Here is a 10,835-nt window from a genome sequence, read left to right on the forward strand (position 1 = left end):
AAAACAAATAAAAGTTATGTAATAACTATAGAATGCATCACATGAAATATGAATATCTCTTTTGACTTATGTTAGATAGATAACTATACGTGTAACTGTCTCAGGGTGAGTATTATAGCAAAAGTCATTTTTTTAATCAGCTATTGATGGTTTTCAGGTTATGGCCATTCTTGTAGAAATTATCAACTTATTCTTTTAGCTTATTGATTTGTTAGCTTATTGGGATTCCCAGCATCATCATGGAATCCCAAAAAGCTGACGTCAGATATCAGCTGGCAGAAAGGAATGCTGGTTGACATCGAAGTTACTAAAAATAGACATTACAGGAATGTAGTGTGATTCGCAAAAATGAACTCAGGCAGCCAATGACACTTGTCTACCATCTGAGAATAAGTACATGTATATGAGGAGGAGCTGGCAGCAGGCCAAAGAGAGAGCAACTGGCAGCGAGCCAGAGAAAGGCAAGGCAAATGGCAGCAAGCCAGAGAAAGGCAACTTGGCAGCGAGCCAAGCAGAAAAAAGGGGCACATAGAGAGAGGCTAATATAAGCCATAGGAACCTGCAGCAAATAGCCTGCAGAGGATCACCCCATTGAGGAGGAAGAACATGCAGCAGAGCATTTTAGCCCAGGAGTTGGGAAGCCAGGAAAACTACTAAGCCCTGAGAGAATAGAATTCATTCAGCAGAAGGAGCCATCACTACACGCCGCTTCACTACACGCATCGCAGTCACGTAACTATTAAACCTAGAAAGGCCATAACTAATAAGGCTAATTATACAAGCTATTGTTATTTTTGCTTTGGCTAGTTAGTATTGACAGAATTGCTGTTATTTTTGTTCTTCTAAAGGAAATAGAGTTGCAGACACTTGAAAACAAAGCACTGGCGCATTCTTGTTGTCTATTACAATAATTGCCTACAAGTAGTAATAGGCAATTATTATCAATACTACTTGTTGTGAACTTTGACACTTGGGCTCATCATTGCAATAGTGAGCTACTGTCAAAACAATTTGCGAGAACTAGAGGAGTGCCATCTCCATTGATTGAGTTGTTATTTCAATTTGGCCTTATAGCAACAGTCTGAGTTTTGTGGGCAGAAGTGCTACTTTGTCTGTGGTCAGAATTTGTCTTGGGAAAAAATGAACTCGAAGTCCAGAGGCTAACCATTACACATAGAACCATAGAACCATAACATTATTGCACTCAGAGTAAATACACAAAAACAATACAGTTTTCATTACTCATTTCAAAAATTCTAAATTTAAAATTCTTATTTAAATCCCAAATTATAATTATTACTTTTCTCTTAAATATCAAATTTGAAATATTAAATAATAAAAATTAAATAATTAACAAGTTTCTCCCTTGACACTAGTACTTGCTGTATTAGAATAATCACGAAAAAATCTCTTAGAAGTCGCCATGGCAATAAACTAAAATAAAACTCTCGAAGCTTTCAGTAAATAACGGCTAAAACAGAACCAAAAAGAAAAGAATAATTAAAAACTATTTAGAACAGTTTTCTAATTTTTTTTCGCAATTTTCACTCGTTTATTACTGCTTAAGACAATAATTTTGTGCAAATAGAAAATATTTTTAGAGGCTAACCAAAGCCAATATATCGTAGCTTGCTATCGATAAAAAAAGTAAATAAAAACCGCATTTAGCTAACCAAAGGCTGCAATAAAAGAAATATGTTTCTATGGCGGCAAAAACGTCACTCTGCCTATTTGAAGGAGTATCGCGAAGCGACATAAATTTTGCTTTGTCCGCAACAGGGTAAAGGTTTTTTTTGAAAAAAAGTTATCATTCTCTTGCACATTGAGATATTCAAATCGGAATATGAAACGCAAAAATTAGGCTACTTGATTTTTATTTATGCGAACAATTGAAATGCTTGCCAAAAGGTTTTGACAGTTATTAAAGTAATCATCATCAGTTTATGCTTTTTAGAGAGATACTAAAAGGCCATTTCGTAATGTTAATTTAAGTTTGATCCCTTTAGAAATCTTTGGTCGTGCTGCTGATAATTCAGTGACTCCGGTAAACTGATTTGATTGTTTGGTAAATAAATAGTAAGTAAAATAGATAGATATATCAAACAAGTGTACTTTATTTTTACCAGCGGTGATCTGACTATCATGTTTATAATCAGAAAATGTCCTGACCTTCGCATAGCTACCGCTATTAAAAATGTAGCAAATATTTTATTACTAGACTGAGATATACGTATTACGGATGCATGTAGTAAATATATTTCTATGGTGCTCTCCCAGAAACAACTTCATTATTTACCTGTACATAATTCAAAAGTTGTAATGAGCCTGTTTTCTTCTGATATAATTTATCACTTTATATCTTTATTATTTAAATGTAATTCAATGGTTATGATGAGTCTTCTTTCCTCCAATATACCGTCCTCACAATTTACTGTTTATTACACATCTCTATGCTACTGTTGATAGCACAGATAGCACATTCTTAATAATCATAAACCAAATATTTTTAGAACGAGCTTGCCATCTTGTCTTGTCCAACTTAAACTTGTCGAAGCTGATCTCTCATAAAACTAGTCATATAAAATAATCCTAGAATGTTATTCCTAGCATCATTTTGATGGCAAGACTTGTAGATTTGTCAGTTTGACTAGCATTTTCTTAAATTAAGACTGCACAAGAGGTCATTAATATTGTTTAGATTTGTATTTTGGTAAGTTCAAAACCAACAGAACAGACAATGTGAAATAAACAAATTTGTGAAATAATAACATGATTAGGTACAATTGAGAGTACAAGTATGATATAACAGTTATTAGACCTCTTTTCTGATAACAAGTTCACAGAATGTAAACCATCGGTTAGAGAAGCAAAGCGCAGACTGACGGTTTTTACTTTTGTAGCGCATAGATGGGTCTGATGTACATGAAACCCTTCCTCTACTGTACTTTTATTCGCACAAAAGCCTTAAGATGAAAACTAATGGTATATATATATATATATATATATATATATATATATATATATATATGTATATATAGATATATATATATATAAATTGTTTCCTCACCCCGGATACCCCGTATGGGTGGTAAATTCTGCTCTAACTCGGGTCTCTTACCAGGGACCTGGGAGTTTGAGCACTCGCCTCAAGATCTTAGCTGTTCCCAATAGCGCACTTTTCTGCAACTCACCTGAGTTGATTGTTGTTGGTATTTGGACAAGCCACATTTTATGTGCTGGTGTTATTGCACCCAGTGCCCCAATGACTACTGGGATTACAGTTGTTCTTACATTCCAACATTTTTCAATCTCTTCTCCAAGAGGGAGATATTTCTCTACCTTTTCTTTTTCTTTGCTGGCTATATTGTAGTCATTGGGTACTGCTATATATATTATAGTAGCCCTCTTGTTTTCCTTGTCTACCACCACTATATCTGGTTAGTTTGCTAAGACATGCTTGTCAGTTTGGATGTAGAAGTCCCAGAGGATTTTAGCGCGATCATTTTTATTGATCTTACCAGGAGCTTCCCACCAGTGTTGTGGTTTATTAAGGCCATACTCATCACATAGACTTCTATACACAACACCTGCGACATGATTATGCCGGGCAGTGTATGCGTTTCCTGCTAGCTGCTTGCATTCACTGATGATGTGTTGGATGGTCTCAGGTGCATCTTTACACAGTCTGCATCTAGGATCGTCTCTAGTGTGATAGATTTTCCTTTGGAGTTGCCTTGTTGGGAGCACTTGCTCCTGGGCTGCCATGATTAGCGACTCTGTATTGACCGTTAGGGTTCCTTTGTTCAGCCACATATATGTCTGGTGAAGATCGCCAACCTTAGATATTTGTTGGTGGTAAGCACCATGAAGAGGTTTCATGTGCCAGTCAATTTCCTCATCATCAGGGTGTAGGTCCATTGTAAGAGCAGCGGATTGAAATTCAGCTAGCAGCTTATCTGAAATGGCCATGGAGGCTGCATATGCTTTGATGCTTTGCTCCTCTTCTTTCAGTGTCTGCTGTACACTTTTGAGTCCCCTACCGCCATCTTTCCTATCAAGATACAATCTAGTAGTATCAGATTTTGGGTGGAGTGCTCCATGAATGGTCAGCAGTTTGCGAGTTGCTATATCTGTTTCTTTGATGGCTTTCTCAGTCCACTTTATTATGCCTGCTGGATATCTTATTACTGGCAGTGCGTAGGTATTGATTGCCATGACTTGGTTCTTGGCATTGAGCCTGCTCCGTAAGACCTGCTGAAGGCGTTTCTTGTATTCGGTAATGGCTTTGTGACGTACCTCGGCTTCGTGGTTGATGTTGCTTTGTATAATCCCCAAGTACTTGTACCCTTCTTCTATATCTTTGATGGTACCATTTGGCATTCTTAGGCCATCTGTGAGCATAGAATGGCCTTTCATAAGAATTAGCCTTCCATGTTTCTCAATACCGAAGGTCATTCCGATGTCCTTGTTGTATACCTGAGTGAGGTGTATTAGCGAATCAATGCCCCTTTCTTTGTTAGCGTACAGCTTGATGTCATCTATGTAGAATAAGTGGTTTATCTTGGTGCCACTCTTAAACTGGTACCCATATTGAGTCTCTTCCAGGATATTGCTTAGAGGGTTTAGGCATATGCAGAAGAGCAGCGGTGATAAGGAGTCACCTTGATAGATGCCTCGCTTAATTTTGACACTCGCCAGCTTTTTGCCATTAGCCTCCAGTTCCGTCTTCTATTTGGTCATTGACATCTTGATGAATGCCACAGGAGCAGAGTGAAAATTGTACATACTGAGGCACCCAAGTATCCAACTATGGGAAATTGAGTCATAAGCCTTTTTGTAGTCAATCCAAGCCATGGCAAAATTGGTTTGCCTTTTCCTGCTGTCTTGACAGACCGTCCGATCCACCAGTAACTGATTTTTGGCTCTTCGGGTGTTGCGCCCAATTCCTTTCTGAGCACTGGTCATATAGTGACTCATGTGCTCTTCCAGTTTGTCTGCAACTATTCCTGAGAGCAGTTTCCAAGTGATGGGCAAGTACGTTATTGGTCGATAGTTTTTGGGAATTAGACCCTGCTTTGGATCTTTTATCAGAAATACAGTTCGTCCTTTGGTCAGCCATTCTGGATGGTCACCTTGTTCTATTAGGCATTCCATCTGCTTAGCCATTCTAGTGTGAAGTGATGTCAATTTCTTCAATCAGAAGGCTTGAATCATGTCATGGCCAGGTGCAGCCCAGTTCTCCATATGTTGCGCTCTGCACTTGATGTCCTTTTTGCTGATGGTGAGTCCTTGCTGAGCCACAGTGTGTTGATGGCTCTCTCTATGCCTCTTCAGCCAATTTGCAGTGGTGTTATGAGTAGTCTCTTTCTCCCAGATGTCCTTCCATAACTTTGAAGTGCTAGATTGGAGAGGCTCAGACATTGGCTTCTGCAGTTCACCTTTGAACTGGGAATACACTCTAGATGGAATATTGATGAACAGTTTGTTCATTCTCTTGTTATCCCGCTCTTTGGTGTACCGCTTCAGTCGTGCCGAGAGTGTGCTACTAGCTGCTGTTTGGCAGAATCTAGAGCTGCTATTGTGGCTTCCTTTTTGGACGCTCCAAACTGTGGTTAGATCTTTCACTGAGCCTACTAACTTGCGCAAGTACTTGATCTTATTTTGTAGCCTCAGCTGCCAGGATGGAATGGCTTGAAGCCATGTTGGCAGTGGCTTAATATCCATCTCCTCTAAGCTGACGGTTGCTGTATTGGTCATAAAGGCATTAGTCTCACTGATTGATCCAGTTGAGATCGACTCCAGTGCCAAGTTAATGTCTTCTAACAGCTTCTTAGGTATGGCCTTGCTAACTCTTTGTAGTGGTACCCTGCTTCCATAATCATTAGCAGCTGACATCTTGTTGATGATATTTTCCGCACGCTCTCTCACCCTTGGGTCAAGGTCCAAGTGCATGTCTTCTTCAACCTGTGATTCAACACATGATCGTGTATGCATGACAGTGTGTGTTGACACTCACTCCTCGTTGGTTGAGGTTACTTGGGTGAACTGTTCCCTAATTTCATTTACCTCAAGTTCCGATATGAGGTGCCGCTTGATTATGTTACTCTTCTCAGCTACAAGTTGCTTAGCGGTTAGTGGCAATTCAGGGCACATGTTTATCCACAGTTGACGCATCCTTCCCATGTAGCCCCAATTTTGAGGTTCACTCATGAAGTAGCACTGCATGAGGTCCGTGTTATTAGTCCGAGTCCATTTCATCCGCTTTGAACTACAGTAGAAGCCCATTTTTCACTGCCTTGCCCTAGTTCAGCTACAGGCAGCGCGGACCTTGTTTGATCGGGCAACATCCGTACCGGCATGGCTTTGGTTATTGCACTCATCATAGAGGTTGTAGACGTTATACAAGCAAGGGTCTTGTCCAAGGACCACCAGAAAAGTGCAGTTGTTGGAGTTTGAACCGAGGACCTATGATCACTGTCCCGATACCTTACCAACTGTGCTATTTGTCCTCTATATATATATATATATATATATATATATATATATATATATATATATATATATATATATATATATATATATATATATATATATAAATATTGTAAAGGTCTGGCCCCGGTAGCTGAGCCAGCTTTACTTTCCTAGCAAGGCGGTGCAGTCTGAACACTGGGCCTTCCTCTCGTCGGCCTGCCTGACACACCTAGTGGTCTGATCAAACCGCGGCTGGTTGCCCTCAGTTCAGGCTCACTTGGAACGCTAGCACGGCCTGCTCTCTGAGACCCTATCTTGGCTAATCTAGGTTCCGGCAAGCTTACTAGAGGGCCTGATTTCCAATGCTATCGCATTTCTGATCAGGTTCGGTTGTAACGCAGCCAACCCCTAGCCTTTCTTAGGTGTCTCTCAAAGCAGTTCGTACTTGAAGCCAGATCAATTCTGGCAGAAGGATCCTTACTGAGCCAACCAGGCAGGCATCAAACGTAGGCAGTTCGTAAGAATAAATATAGTCTATTTAATGTATATAAGCACATATGCAACTTCGTGTTAACAGCATCGAATTCGTAAGAATAATCCCAATGAGTTGGCCTGTGCCTTCTCCTTATATACCGTTTACCCCGCCCACTTATATAACAATTATGTAACATCCATTGTATCGGGTCAGGCCTGTGAGGCAGGCCTAGACAATAGATATAAGAGTATGCTGGCAGGCCTGCAAAGCAGGCCCAAAAATACAGTATTACATAACATGGTCTGAAAGGGTACACACAAGAATATTATATAACTAGATAAAGAAAAGAAAACACACATAAAGCTATCAAGAAATAGCGTTGTCACAAGCACAAGCACAAGGAATAGAGTTGTCTAAAGAATATGGCTAGTATTTGTCCCGTCCTCCACAATATATATATATATATATATATATATATATATATATATATATATATATGTGTGTATATATATATATATATATAGTCCAGGTGAGTTGCCGAAAAGTGCGCTACTGGGAACAGCTAAGATCTTAAGGCGAGTGCTCAGACTCCCAGGTCTCTGGTAGGAGACCCGAGTCAGAGCAGAAACTACCACCCATACGGGTTAACCGGGGTGAGACAACAATTTTTTTTATACTCAACATATGTAGGAGCTCTTACAGTTTACTACATGTATATGATTATATTATTGTAATTAGTGCTAGACCAGATATGGTAACCTTTGCTTACACCTAATCTATTTTTAGGTATTTGATTAACTTTAAAACTAAATAAATATTTTGCTGAATTAGTTTATACAGGCAGTTGCTATTATTTTTGAATTAATTTGATACTTTAATTTAGTGAGATAAAATATTACAATTCTCAATATAAAGAGTTATTGCAGGTCATTTACAAAATAAGAAATTGTGCAAAAGTAGCTCTTTAAAGTAACAGACAAAAGGATTTTCACTGTTCGTAAAACAGAAATTTATTGTTAGATAATTCATATTTTTTTCTTACCTTATTTTATGTTTGTAATGCTATATTCAATTTATATAATGGTCATCATTATTATCTATTTTCAAATATTCAAAACGATATTTTTGTGTATCTCATAGGTACGATGAAAGAGGAGATAACTCATCCTAAATTTGCTGAGCTTCTTTTGGTTCTGACACCATTAGGGACATATGTATCAGATCTGGTGGTAAAGTCATCAGGGCAGCCGCCATGGGAAAGAGGCTTACATATTACTCAGGCCCTATATATAAGTTACCGTTTATGGTTTGTTTTCTGAATTAAATAATATTTCCTTGAGCAAATATTCTAACCTGTATAAATATTTATACAGAAAAAATGATGTAGTAGTAATTTACGCATTTGAGTGATTATGTTTTACCCTTTCGTTTTGCTGTCACATATATTTAATAAGATTCTATAGCTTTTAATTTTTACTTGTAGATAATCATTATGTTTTATTGGATTCCTGTAATCTTTCACAACCTTTGGAAGTAATAGATTTATAAACTTCCCATTTTATAAATAAAGTTATATCCTAGTCAGCCAGCTGTCACATATTACACTTTGTAAACAAGCAATATTAGTTATTATATCAGTGAATCACAGGCTATAAACTAACACCAATATTTAAAATGTTGTTGAAAACAGGGAGCTAATATCTATGATCTGTTGTTAAAGAAGAATACAGACTGTTGATAAGATATAAGATATACTGATTGTTATACACACTCTTTTATGTTATCTTTTATGTTATGTTATTACTATGTTTTTATCTATGTTATTACTATGTTATTACTATTATCTTTTATGTTATTGTTATTTTATTGTTATGTTATCTTTTACTCTTTTATGTTATGTTATTGTTGATAAGATATAAGAAATACTGATTGTTATACACACTATACTCTTTTATATTATCAACTAAAGTCAGCAATTAGAGTTGTCAGATTTATACTTGCTGCTCAAACTATGAACATAATTATCTTTCTATCTCCTAATTAGCCACAATATTATCCTGAAATATGTGCCACTAAAGCAGCAAAGTAGTGGCATGAATGTGAGAGGAAATGTCAAGGAGGTCTAACTAATAAACTGTTTGTCATAAACAAGGTAGATGGTGCTGAGCGACATCTAATATAGCTTACGATATATTATATATATATATTATATTATATTATATATATAATATAGCTTAAGATTTCCGTTGTAATGCATCAACCACATAAACAACTCTAAAAGATAAAGATCAAATTTATTGATGTAGAGTTGTATCCCATTGTATGAAAACAGCAATCTAACAAAAAGAGAAGATAACTCTATGTTACGATGAGATAAAATATGACCTAATGATTAGTACTACTACAGACAAGGCTAAGTTTCAATTAGCTAAAATTTCAAAAATACTATAATATCTTGTTCAAATGGTTAATAGACAGTTGTAAATCTGTGGTAGTAAACTTCATATAACGAATTCTTTGTAATAAGTCATATAAGGGTCAGCTATTTGAAGTTGCATTTTATAGAGTATACTCTTTTTTCATTTGTTCAAATGTGCATTTACCTGACCATGACTGACTTTTAATATTCTTGGAGTAGTAAGACAACTCTCAAACCTTACGACTTCCTAATCTACATGTAATTTTTAAGATAGAAGGTTCACATTTGTAAGAAAGGAGCACAGGGGAGACTCTGTACTAACAGAGTAGTCCACACGATTTGCCCCATTCAATGGCAGTGTTAGAGTCACCCAAACATTTAAACTGTTTGCTGCCTGCTAATGATGAGTGTCATAAATATGAAGGCATATCATAAATACTCTATGCTATATGTAGCTATATGAACATACATTTTAGACTGTAAACTAATGGGTCATAGTAGGTGATGGTATAGTAACATAGTAGGTAACATGGTATGGTACTGTAGTAGGTAATATGGTATGGTACCGTAGTAGGTAACATGGTATGGTACTGTAGTAGGTAATATAGTATAGTACCATAGTAGGTAATATGGAATAGTACTTTAGTAGGTAATATGGTATGGTACCATAGTAGGTAATATGGTATGGTACTGTAGTAGGTAATATAGTATAGTACCATAGTAGGTAATATGGAATAGTACTTTAGTAGGTAATATGGTATGGTACCATAGTAGGTAATATGGTATGGTACTGTAGTAGGTAATATAGTATAGTACCATAGTAGGTAATATTGAATAGTACCTTAGTAGGTAATATGGTATGGTACCGTAGTAGGTAATATGCAATCGTACCATAGTAGGTAATATGGTATGGTACTGTAGTAGGTAATATAGTATAGTACCATAGTAGATAATATGGTATAGTGCCTTAGTAAGTAATATGGTATGGCACCGTAGTAGGTGATATAGTATAGTACCATAATAGGTAATATGGTATAGTACCATAGCAGATAATATGGAATAGTACCATGGTAGGTAATATAGTAAAGTACCATAGCAGGGAGTGTGATATAGTACCATAGTAAGTAATATGGTATAGTATCATAGTAGGTAGTATGGAATAGTACCATAGTAAGTAATATAGTCTAGTAACATAGCAGGGAGTGTGGTATAGTACCATAATATATAATATATTACCTGCCACCGGCAAAAAACTGAAAAAATTGAAAAAATTAGTACCTTGTTGTTCAAACATAGGTTTTCCGGTTATTAGAGCCAGGCTGTTTGTTCACGATGTATAAATTTGATCTTTCTCATCAAATAAAAACTCACAGACTAGGAAACAGCATTTATTATGGTAAAGATTGATAATTGAGCTACTCATAACATTTCAACAAATAGCTTAAATACAGTGCTTGACCATTAATGGAA

At 36.7% G+C, this 10,835-nt stretch overlaps 1 pseudogene; it reads right to left on the reverse strand.

The window, feature by feature from the left end:
- Window positions 1–354: 354 nt before the first annotated feature.
- On the reverse strand, window positions 355–10,585 carry LOC137402493 (uncharacterized; annotated as a pseudogene).
- Between the last annotated feature and the right edge of the window lie 250 nt (window positions 10,586–10,835).

The sequence above is a fragment of the Watersipora subatra genome, chromosome 8 (assembly GCF_963576615.1).
Source record: "Watersipora subatra chromosome 8, tzWatSuba1.1, whole genome shotgun sequence".
Taxonomy (NCBI): Eukaryota; Metazoa; Bryozoa; class Gymnolaemata; order Cheilostomatida; family Watersiporidae; genus Watersipora; species Watersipora subatra.